The 12,829-nt window shown below is 43.6% G+C and overlaps 1 long non-coding RNA gene across 1 annotated transcript in view; it reads right to left on the reverse strand.

The window, feature by feature from the left end:
* The window catches only part of LOC149748452 (uncharacterized), a 60,739-nt gene that overhangs the window by 20,752 nt on the left and 27,158 nt on the right, over positions 1 to 12,829 (reverse strand). The window lies entirely within an intron of this gene.

Here is a 12,829-nt window from a genome sequence, read left to right on the forward strand (position 1 = left end):
GTTTGTAGATGGGAGTTGTCATCAGGATGATGAGATGTCAAAGGACCAGATGATGATCAGCCTGAAAAGTGAAGATCCAGAGGAAAGAATTGCTTTGGAGAGCAGCCACTAGCCCACAGCTCCATCCAAGGCCAGGGACCATGTGATTCTGCCCCTTGGTCACAGCCAATTGGACTGGGAGAGTGCCATGATTTGGCCTGCATGGAAGCCTGCCCGTGAAAGGGACAGTGCTAGAATGAGCTGATGAGACCCCCTCCAGGGAGTCTGAAGAAGAACCCAAGTGAGGGGCAACATTTGGAACTCGGGGAAAGAAGAATGGTCATGCAAAAAAGGCAGGAAGGGAAAGTCATGAGTAAGCCAATGTCATGAGGAAGGAAGGAGGAGAGAAGAGAAAAGCCAGTGGAGAAGTGGCTGAAGACCCATAGAGCAGTAGAGAGGGGCTGATGGCCCTCGACCCTGAACTCAGCCCGGTGGTTAAGGGCCAGCTTTCCACTTGAGCAGATCGAGGTTTGATTTCCCAGCTCTGATGCTGATTAGCTGGGTGACCTTGAACAAGTCACTAAACTTCTCTAAGGCTCTGCTCTCTTCCCTCAACTATAAAATAGACAGCACAGTATTTATTTATTGGGCTTGTTGTGAGGATTCAACAGATACACGTGAGAATGGGAGATTTCTGCAGCACAAAACCACTGGAGAACCATTATTCAGAACTGAAAGTTGAAAAAAAATCTACAAACCAATAAGAAAAAGACAGCCAACCCAAAAGAAAAACAAGCAAAAGGTTTGAACAAGTTCTTACCCAAAGAGGATATTAACGTGGCTTAAAAATACATGAAAATATTATCAACCTCAATAATAATAAGGGAAATACAGTGAGATTCTGCATGCAACAAGAGATGAATCATATAAATGCAATATTGAGCTAAAGTATCAAGACAGAGATGAATGTACGAAGTATGAGTCAGTGTATTTAAAGTTAAAAAAACAGGCATTAAAACTACAATTAAACACTATACACACACATCAGATTGGCAAAATTTGAAAAATCTGGTAATGCCAAGTATTGGTGAGGTTGTGGAACACGAAATCCATACGTTGCTGGTGGAGATGTAGATTAGTATCACTATTTGGGAAACACTTCGGCATTCTAATAAAACTGAAAACATGTACATCCCACAACCCAGCAATTCTGTTCTTGGAGATACATATCTAAGAGGAACTCCTCATGTACACTAGAACATATACTCAAGCATATCCATAACTTTGTTCATGGTCTCATGCTAGAACCAACACAAATATCCATCAATTGTAGAACGAATAAGTTATTTTGTGATACAGTCACAAGTGGAATACTATACAGCACTGAAAATGAATGAACTATGTCATAGAGAACAGCATGAATGAATCTTATAAACACAATGTTGAACCAAAGAAATAATACATGGTATATGATTCTACTTTACAATTTAAAAATAGGCAAAACTAAACTATAAACTATATAATGGAGTTTGTATTATATAGCATATATTTTTGAGCAAACTACAAAGAAAAGTAACAAAGTGATTACCACAAAAGTCAGAATAGTGGTTGCTTTTGGGGGAGGGGAGGGCTCAGGGACCAGAAGGGGATACCCGGAGGAGGGGTATTCTGCAGTGCTTGAAGGTATTCAATTTCTTCACTGAGGAGGTAGTTATACAAGTGTTTGCTTTGTGATTGTTCATTATGCTGTACATTTGTTTTGAACACTTTAATCGAAGAGTATTTTATTCCACAATTTAAACAGATTTTAAAAAAAGATAGCTAACACTTGTAAAATGCTTGGCATAGTGCCTGGCCCATATTAAGAGCTCAACAGATGGCAATTTTATTTACTGTTATAACCCAGTTGTTAGAGCCATGTTGTATCCTAAGCAGCCTCCTAGTTCCTGGACTGAGCTCTAGTCTCTGTGAGGCCTGGCTCCATGGTGGAGCTCCTGGACTCCTCTATCTCCTAGGGTGGTGCCCAACTAAATCCTGTGACTTAAGACAGTGCTTCTCGATTGATACATTTTGGTTTACTGCATGGCCTCAAACTCTTCCTGAGTGTTTTGCCAAATTTTGGCAACGTGTAAGACTTTTTTAAAAAGCATCTCTGTTGTTAGGCAATGCCAGAAAGCAAGATTGCTAAACTGAGCACCACCGTGAGGTGGTGCACAGCCAGAGTCCAGCCTGCTGCAGGTCAGAGGTAAGGGGTCAAAGGTGGAACCCCCTGGCAAGCTGGTGCCAAAGAAATGAGAACACATCAGAACTTGGTCTATAGGGGAAGTAGGGTCACACCCAAATAGTGGTGATGCAGAAGGGGACCAGGTGAATCCCAGGATGGCTGGATGGCATTTAAACCCCTTGAAACGTGTAGCCCCCACATCTAGCAATAGACAGAAAGGTTGTCAATTACTGACTAAGGTCATCTGAAATGTCTCTATTCCTTGCAAGCCCGATGATGGAATCGCCGTTTCATAGCGATTGGAGGGGTTGTTGTGTACAACAGCTCATTATAATAGCTTATAATTATGGAATGCTGCTCATAAGCCAGGCATTGTGCTAATATTTCAGCCTTATTTCCACCCTAGGAGGTAGGTGCTCTTATCATCTCCCTTTCAACGGATGAAGCACAGAGGAATTGAGTGACTTGCTGAAGGTCACCCAGCTGGCAAGGGCTAGAGCCAGGAAGAGGGCTATCCTTATTCTCTGATTCTAGAGGGAGAGCACAGCCCAGTGACTGGGAGTTAGATGGAGACAGGTTTTGCTAACGACAAGCAAAAATGCCCTACCAGTGGAATGGGGAGTTTTAGAGAACAGCAAATTCTCTCTCTAAGCAGAGGTGGCAAGACGGTTTAGGTTTTAGGAGAGATTCCTGCACTGGGTAACAGGTTAGACTAAATGCCTTTCAAGGTCCTTTCAAATTGTAAGTCTGGGTCTTGGTAGAGCTTCTAAATGGGGAGGGGGGTGTGTGCTAGACGATCTGCTTATTTTCTTTTTAATATGAACCTCCAAACTTCAGTGCACAGTGTGGTGTGAAAGCTATTTGAGTTCACCTTCATAGTGATGTTCACGAACTTCCTCAGAACTCTTGAGGCACAGGAAAATTATTTTCCCTGTGGGGTTGTTTTCTTTTAGTCTTTTAGCTGACAGTAGTTGTAAAGGGCCTTTCTGACTGGCAAGAAAATACCTTTCTAAGCTTTAGAAGAGAAATAATTTGCATCAAACGTTCTCCCACACTTACTTAATTTCAGACCTGAGGTACTGATCTTTTCCTATGGACTTTCCTGCCACACCTCCCACGAATGGTGTGTGTGGTGTGAAAATTCCATGTGCAGCATTAACAATGGCGTTTGATAGCATTGGGGCTATTTAGAATCTGCCCTTTAGACTGAAATGATATATCTGGCTTTGTTTCCAGGGTTACAGAAGCTTTTGTAGTCTATTTCCATGGCTGTGTCCCGTGGAAATGCATTACTTTCTGCATTTCAGAAAGCAGAGCCTCTGCTCCCACCCTCCAGGATAATGGAGGCATACGGTAGCGTCTCTAGTTAGAGTTGGCTTTGGTTGAGACTTTTCCATTACCTGGTGAAACTGACTTTATTTTTTTTAAAGTAGTTTTAGGTTCATAGCAAAATATAGTAGAAATTCCCACATACCTCCTGCCCCCATATATGCACAGCCTGCCCCACTATCAGCATCCTCTACCAGAGTGGTACATGTGTAACAATCGATGAACCTACCCTGACGCCACTATTACCTGAGGTCCACACTTTGCATTATGGTTCACTCTTGGTGTTGTCCATTCAGTGGGTCTGGACAAATGTATAATGGCAGGTATCCACCGTTACAGTATCATACAAAGTAGTTTCACTGACCAAAAAATCTTCTGTGGTCTGCACATTCATCCCTCTCACCCTCTGACCCCTGGCAACCAGAGATCTCTTCACTGTCTCTGTAGTTTTGCCTTTTCCAGAATGTTGGAATCATGCAGTGCAGAGCCTTCTCAGATTGGCTTCTTTCACTTAGTAATATACATTTAAGGTTTCTCCATGTCTTTTTGTGTCTTGATAACTCATTTCTTTTTAGCGCTGAATAATATTCCATTGACTGGATGTACCACAATTTGTTTATCCATTCACCTACTGAAGGACATCTTGGTTGCTTCCAAATTTTGGCAATTATGAATAAAGCTGCTATAAACATCCATGTGTAGGTTTCTGTGTGGAAATAAGTTTTCAATTCATTTGGGTAAATACCAAGGAGCACGACTGCTGGGTCATACGGTAAGAGTATATTTAGTTTTGTAAGAAACTACCAAGCTGTCTTCTGAAGTGGCTGTACCCATGCATTCCCACCGGGAGTGAAAGGGGGGATGCAGAACAGCGCTTCATATTCTGGCCAACACTTGGTGATGTCAGCGTTCTGGATTTTGGCCATTCTAATAGGTATATCCGAGTATCTCACTGTTTTACTTTGCAATTCCCTAATGACATAAGAAGTTGAGAATCTTCTCATACGCTTATCTGCCATCTGTATATCTTCTTTGGAGAGATGTCTGTTTATATCTTTTGCCCATTTTTTAATTGGGTTGTTTGATTTCTTATTGTTGAGTTTTAGAAGTTCCTTGTTTTGGATAGCAGTCCTTTATCAGGTGTGTCTTTTGCAAATCTTTTTTCCCAGTCTGCGGCTTGTTGTCTCATTCTCTTGAGCATATACTATTTTAACAGTGCTCTGCTACATGTTATATGGGCATATAAAACATAGTTAAGACAGAATTTCTTACTTTTAAGTTGCTCATCGGGAAATACCTATTTCCTGGAGGCAGAAAGGTGCCCGTTGCTTCTTTTATTGGTTACTAGTGAAGCTCTTAAGTGGATCATGGGAGTGGTAAACACTCTAGAGAATTGGTATATTTGGGAATTTGCTTGGATATTGTTTTATGTGGTGAGAGTTCCACCATAAATCCTATTCCACCGGTTTAGGTATAGAGAAACTTGAGACTCTGACTTGTTTGGGAAGACACAGTATCATTAGTATTCAAAGAAATGTTAGTGACTGATACTTGTATATTCTTTTACATTGCCACTTTCACTGATACTACCTCATTTGGTGATTATGAAGTGACTTATTCAAAGAAAAAATATGGCAGTTTGGCTAAGGGAAAGAAATTTTATTGTATTTATCTGCCTCTTTTTACTTTGAAATATTTTAAAGTATTTCACAGAAGGGGATCATTTCTCACTAGCACAGATTCACAGGTAGTGCACCTCATGTGATTTCACACTTGGAGCCAGCATTTGCTTATACTTAATTACATAGTATCAGCAAATGAACATAGTATGCTTTAACTTAAGCAAACATGCTTAAAACTAAACAAAACTCAGGAATTCCCTGGCGGTCCAGTGGTTAGGACTGTGTGCTTTCACTGCCATGGGCCCAGGTTCAGTTCCTGGTCGGGAAACTAAGATCCTGCAAGCCATATGGTGCGAACAAAAAATAAAATAAATAAATAAATAAAACTCTTCAGTGTGTCCATTCATAGGCAAAAAACTGGGCCTGAAGACCCAGTGTGAATTGGATATCAGATACGTTCAGTCTGGATGCACTACATCAGTGCTAATCAGCTGGTACCAAGGTCATTTTGGAGCATAATGTCCCAACTCTAAATCTTAAATGAAAAGGAAATTCAGACACTGAGCCAAGCAATGGAAGCACACTAGTGAGACAGTATAATTTGTTAAGACAGACAATGAGCCGGATCCAATATCTAGGATGGGTGCTCTCAACCCTCTGTCCAGACCCAAAGAAAAAGAAATAGTCCACATGGCCAAGTGTGCATTCCTCAGAGAGCGCCAGAGAGTGACAGAGGGCAAGACGGGGCCAGAAAGAGAGGGGACCAGTGTATCTTTGACCAGGAAGATATGCTGGGTCACCCAACTGCAGGCCCCTCTTCTTAGTGAGACTGATACAAATGTTCTTCAAAATGGCCCTTGCTGTGAGGTTCCCAAAGGCAAAGACTGAAAAACAGGAGATGCAGAGCATTAGGTCTAGAAGGGATCTGTGGCCAGGGATCTGTGCAGTGCAAAGGGCATGGGTGTGAGACCTCTGTAATCCTGGGTTCCAGTCCTAGCCAGGTCCTTATTAGTTATATGACCTTGGGCAACTAACTTAAACCTCTGGGCCTTGATTTCTTCATTTATAAAACTGGAATAATAATTTCTGCATTCAGTACTGCTGTAGGGATGAAAGATAATTTACATCAAATACCTGGCCTATAGTAGGGATTCAGTAAATGTTATGTGACTCAAAAAATCATTCCGGCCTTATTCATGTGTTTGATGATTCTACTGTAAGGAAAGACCAGACGCACTTTAAATACACTTCTGCTTATACTGTTTTCCTTGGAAATGAAATACTGTGCTAATGTGTTCTCCTAAAGAGTATTATTAAGCATGTATCCACTAGGATGCTTTCAGTTACAAGTTGCAAACCCCCCAACTCTAGCTTTAAAAAAAAAGTGAATTTATTGATTCATAGAACTGTAATGTCCTATGACAAAATTAGCTTCAGGAAAAGCTTGACCCAGCAGCTCCACGATGTATTGAAAGATCCAGTTTCTTTTTATTTCTTCTCTGCTACCCATGGCATCAGTTTTATTCCAAGTCTGCCTTTGTGGTTGCAAGATGGATGTCAGCACAAGTCTGGGTCCATCTGTTAGCATCGATTTACTCTATGTGATGGAAAAACTACTGTTATATTGGCTATAACAAGATAAAAGTATATTTCTCCCCAATATAAGAGAAATCTAGAGATAGGGAGTCTAGGGCTGGTATGGTGGCTCCATCATATCATGGGCCCTGATGTCTAACTGGATGCTCCACATCTTAGGGCATGGTTCCCTTTCTCAAGGTCACCTCAAGGTCCAAAAGAACTGCTGGAGCTCCAACCATTACATCTGCATTCTAGGCAAAAGGAAGGAACATGAGAAAGGCTTGCCTCTTTTCTTGTAAGGAGATTCATTGGAAGTACCACACAGCCCTTTTTCTTCCATCTCATTAACTGGAACTTAGTCACATAGGGCGGTTGCAGAGGACACTGGGAAACAGAACCATGTTGGACTTGAATATGCCCAGCTGGAAACTGAATCATTCTTATTTCAAGAAGAAAGGGAGAAAGAGTATTTGAAGGCAACCAGCGGTTGCCACTGAGGGCCACACACTTCCTTATTCAGGCCCAGAGGACACACAATGTCTTTTGGGGGAGCTTCCACAGAAGACAACAGATGTTTCTTTCTTGGAAGATCCCAGAAAGAACACCTCATGTCTCATTGGCTTAAATTGGGTCTTGAACCCACCCCTGCACCACTCAGTGTAGGAGAGTGTGTGTGGGAGAGATGATCAGTCCTGACTGGCTTGAGCATGTGACAGCCACTCCTGGATTGAGGGTGGGGCTGGTTCCCCCAGCCACATCCCTGTGACACCCAGGCACCCATCAGGAAAAGGGAAGGGGCAGTGGACGTTGGTACAAAGTTTTCCTCCCTCTATACTCCCCGACAGTCCTCTTTTCACTATGCTAAACAATTCTAGGACCTTTAAACTTTGGTAAAAGCTGTGGATTTTAGATCCCTTCTTTATCTTATGGATCTTTTCTGAATCTTCTCCAATCTTCCCTGATTGACACTGAGCACAGTAATCAGCAGGCAAATCTCCAAGCCTCTCTAAACCTCAGTTTCCCCATCTGTAAAGTGGTTAGGATCACACTATCTACCTTTCTCCAAAGATCAGATGCGATGGTGCATGTATGCTTGGCACACAGCGAGCATTTAATAAAGGCTAAATAATAAAGATGCTCATACTTCCTGATTCTCGGATCCTATTCCCCTACTTGTGTTTCTATCATGCTTGTTTCTTTTGTTTTTTTTTGCGGTACGCGGGCCTCTCAGTGCCGTGGCCCCTCCCGCCGCCGAGCACAGGCTCCAGACGCGCAGGCTCAGCGGCCATGGCTCACGGGCCCAGCCGCTTCGCAGCACGTGGGATCTTCGTGGACCAGGGCATGAACCCGCGTCCCCTGCACTGGCAGGCGGACTCTCAACCACTGCGCCACCAGGGAAGCCCACATGCTTGTTTCTTTACCTGAAGCCTTAGAATCCTCTTCTTGTTCTACCCCAGCATCTGTTTCTGTGGTACAGATGAACCTATTTGCAGGGCAGGAATTGAGACGCAGACGTAGAGAACGGACGTGTGAACATGGTGGGGAGGGGGGGAAGGGGAGCGTGGGATGAACTGGGAGATTAAGATTGACATATATACACTACCATGTGTAAAACAGATAGCTAGTGGGAAGCTGCTGTAGAGCACAGGGAGCTCAGCTCGGTGCTCTGTGATGACCTAGATGGGTGGGATGGGGGTGGGGGTGGGAGGGAAGTCCAAGAGGGAGGGGATATATGTATACATACAGGTGATTCACTTCATTGCACAGCAGAAACTAACACAACATTGTAAAGCAATTATACTCCAATTAAAAGAAAAAAAAGAAATTCTTCTCAATAAATGCCCCATGTCTATTTCTGACCTCATTTCTAATTTGCCAGGGTAACTTTCTGTGCCTGGAGGTGTAACAGTAAGAGAAGATGATGTGGGCTTCCCTGGTGGCGCAGTGGTTGAGAGTCCGCCTGCCGATGCAGGGGACATGGGTTCGTGCCCCGGTCTGGGAAGATCCACATGCCACGGAGCGGCTGGGCCCGTGAGCCATGGCTGCTGAGCCTGTGCGCCCGGAGCCTATGCTCCGCAACGGGAGAGGCCACAACAGTGAGAGGCCCGCGTACCGCAAAAAAAAAAAAAGAGATGACGCAGGAGGGCCTAGAGGAGATGAGGCACTGAGAGGGTTTGGGGGAAGAAAGGCTGGTGTGGGCTTCCCGGGCCACAGCCTCACCTCTGCTGAACAGGTGTCGACGACCTCTTGTTCCCGGGCTGAGTCACTCGGAAAAGGAAGAAGAATAGTCTCTATTTGTTCATGTGATTTTACATCAGAAACACATCCTCAGTCCTTAGGTCTCGGAGCTCATTTTTCTGGGTACTGCTCAGAGTTAAGCTTGTGGATTTATTTAGTTTGGAGATTCAAAGGTGAGGCTCTCTGTCTTGAGCTGAGAAAGCCACGTCCAGCTGCATCTAAGACAATTTGTCCTCACCCTCCTCCCTCCTTCCAGCCTTCCCTCCTTGCTTCGGCAAGGCTGGAGGCGCTGGGAGGATTTGCATGCAGCTTCCGATACAAAGAGCTGCCCCTTGCACATCCTGGAGGAGACCACAGTTTCCCAGAGTGCCACTTACCATTGAGTCTTAATAATCAGGGAGGGGATACTAGTTAACATCAACTGCCAGCCACTCTAAGCATTTTACATGTATAGTAACAGCCAACAGTTAATATGGTGCTAACTATATACCAAGCATACTTTAAATTAGTTTATAAATATTAGTTTATAATATTTAAGTACTGTTATTCCCCAGTACTTCCCTCAAGTAATAACTACCAGCATCCTCACTTTACAGATGAAGAAGGGCTCAGGAAGGTTCAGTAACTTGCTCTGTGTCATTCAGATAGTGTCAGAGTCTGAATTCAAACTAAGATCGTTGGGTTCTGTATTCTTAACTAGTATCCTACAGTACCTCCCCAGGCGGCGGTTTTAGTAGTATTATCATACCCACTTTACAGATAAGGAAACTGAGGCACAGTGAGAGGAAGTAGCCCTGAATTCAAAAGCAGGCAGGAGACTCCAGAGCCTGGGTCTTATCAGCCATGTCATGCTACCTCATCCAGGGACATGTGGGAACATCTCCCGAACCCGCACTTCACACGGGGAGTAACTGAGGACCACATGCGATCATGTAACTAATCTGGAACAACTAGCAGCATGGCGCAGAATGCACACCCCATCAGTCCTGGTGTTGCTTCTGAGGCCTGAAGGGGAGCAAGGGAGGCAGCCCCTGTGGTCAACAAATTATGTCTCTGGCACAAGGAGCAGAATTCAAGTGTGCTTTTGCTGCTTCCTGATCTCTTTTTTATTTCACCCGAGGGCAAGCTGATCACGGTGTCCTGGAACTCTTGAGGGGGCTTCGAAGCAACAGACACCATAGTCAAAGTCCCACCAGTTAAATAAGGGAACTGGCAGGGGAAGACATCATTTTAAATGTAATTGACTGATTGATTTATACCATGCCTTGTTTCCGAAAGGATTTATGACAGTATACAGAAATGCCTCACGTGTTGGGGAAGAGCATCAGTTAGGCTTGTGTGACAGTGAGTCTGGGATTCCCGCTCTCCTAACTCCCCTCCCCAGGGACCTGGACAGACCCATCATCTGTCCAGGTTTTTAATCTTTAAATTAGGAATGATGCCTTCCTAGTGAACTGGGCAAACAATGACGACAGTTCACCTAAAGCTCCTAGCATAAGGCTGGCCCATAGGAGGTGCTCCGTGGATTGTCATTATTATTACCAGGCAGAGAATGATGCAGCATAAGGAAAACAAAGGGGCAGGGTCATAAAATGAAGCCAGATGTGAGACCCGTACAAAAATACCCATCACGAAGTCATACTCGTTTTTTCAGGACCAGTGGGAGGACAGACACCCAGTTGTTAAATCATTTGCGGCACTCATAAGAGGGAAACTGTTCTCCATCTGGAGAGCCACCTCCCCAGGCTTAGATGGAAAGATCTCTCTTGAGTCCTTGTAAGGAGGATACTGCAATGTTATAAACGGTGTCTTCAACAACGTTAGAGTAAGCCTAGTGACAAGTGCCAATGGCTGTCCCTTAATAGAGGCTAATGGAAACAAGGCACAGCATAATCCAATAGAAAGCGTTCCACTGAGAGCCAGCGTAATAGAATCCAGACAAGGCGCTCTGGGCTGTTGTGACTTAACCAGGGGCGATAATAGCTAATGCTTACTGAGCATTTCCAGGGCCAGTGAGAGTGCTGAGCCCTCGGCCCTCATGTAAGTCTTACAACAACTGCAAAAAGGGATGAACCATGGGATTGACAATAGGATCATCCCATGTTGCAGTTGAGTAAACTGAAGCCCAGAAAACAGGTTATGAAAACTGCTCAGGTCACTGAGCTCATGATTTGTAGCCAGGCTTCACACCCAGGCCTTGGAGCCCGTGCCACTGCCCCTCTGTCACTCTGGAAAACTGGTTGGACTCAACCTCCGCGGGATGGTCCTTGTCAAATCTTAAGCAGCAGTGAATTCAAGAAAAGGTCTAAATCCTGATGAGTTTCTGAGAGGCGGATGTTCTGCGGGGCCAGTTATGTGGAGTGGTGTGCTTTCCCCCTCAGCCAAGATGGGACAGGGCCAACAGACTTGTTCAAGGGCTTGAACTGAAGGTGCTCAGAAAAGGGAGGGCAAACAGGGGAGCAGGGCCAGATCCACCTCAGAAAGGGACCTTCAGTCCACTGGTGCACAGACACAGGGGTGATTGAGGACCCAAAGTTCTCTGTGTATCATGGCTATAATAAGTTTAGTCTGAAACAGTGTCAGAGCACTTAGGTTCCTATTTTGGCTATTTCAAAAAAAAGGAATACAGTAGTTCCCCCTTATCCATGGGGGATACATTCTAAGATCCCCAGTGGATGCCTGATACCACAGATAGTACCGAACCCCATATATACTACGTTTTTTCCAATACATATAAAACTATGATAAAGTTTAATTTATAAATTAGGCACAGTAAGAGGTTAGCAATAACTAGTAATAAAATAGAACAGTTTTAACAATATACTGTAATAAAAGTTATGTGAATGTGGTCTCTCTTTCTCTCTCAAAATATCTTACTGTACAAATTTAATGCCTTTGCCATCTTAACTAAGCACTGATCAACCACCGTGGCCGCAACTTCTGCAGTTTGAGATGCAACAGCAAAAGTAGCACAAATTTATTTTTCATTTTTCACAGTTTCATGGATAGAAGATTCATTCTTACTAAATGTCTTAGCACCCTCAGCATATGGTTTTTTTTTTCCTTCCTTATTAAGTCAAGAACTTGCACTTTTCACTTAAAGGAAGCACTTACGGCTTCTCTTTGGCATACCCAAATTACCAGCATCACTACTCTTGGGCTTTGGGCCATTATTCAGTAAAATAAGGGTGACTTAAAACACAAGCACTGCGATACTGCGGAAGTCAATCTGATAGCTGAGACGGCTACTGAGTGACTAAGGAGAGGATACGCTGGACAAAGGGACGATTCACGGTCTGGGCAGGACAGAAACAGATGGCTTGAGATTTCATCATGCTACTCAGAAGGGTGCACAATTTAAAACTTACAAAAACTTATGAACTGTTTATTTCTGGAATCTTCCATTTAATATTTTTGGACTACAATTGGCTGCAGGTAACTGAAACCTCAGAAAGTGAAACCATGGATAAGCGGTGATGGTGGGGGGGAGGCGGAACTACTGTATATGGTACCCATAGGATACCCAGTACGGTAAGTCCCCTACTTACAAACGAGTTCCGTTCCGAGAACACGTTTGTAAGTCCAATTTGTTCACAAGTCCAACAAAGTTAGCCTAGGTATCCAACTAACAGATTAGGCTATATAGTACTGTACTGTAATAGCTTTATAATACTTTTCACACAAATAATACATAAAAAACAAACACAAAAAAATAAAGAAAACATTTTTAACCTTACAGTACAGCACCTTGAGAAGTACAGTAGTGCAGTACCACAGCAGGCACACGGGCTGGCATCGAGTGAACAGGCAAGAAATAAAGATACTGTATTACTGTACTCTATACAGTACTGTAAAGTAC

The sequence above is a fragment of the Delphinapterus leucas genome, chromosome 9 (assembly GCF_059928025.1).
Source record: "Delphinapterus leucas isolate spDelLeu-1000000601 "Yukka" chromosome 9, BTC_Dleu_Yukka2, whole genome shotgun sequence".
Taxonomy (NCBI): domain Eukaryota; kingdom Metazoa; phylum Chordata; class Mammalia; order Artiodactyla; family Monodontidae; genus Delphinapterus; species Delphinapterus leucas.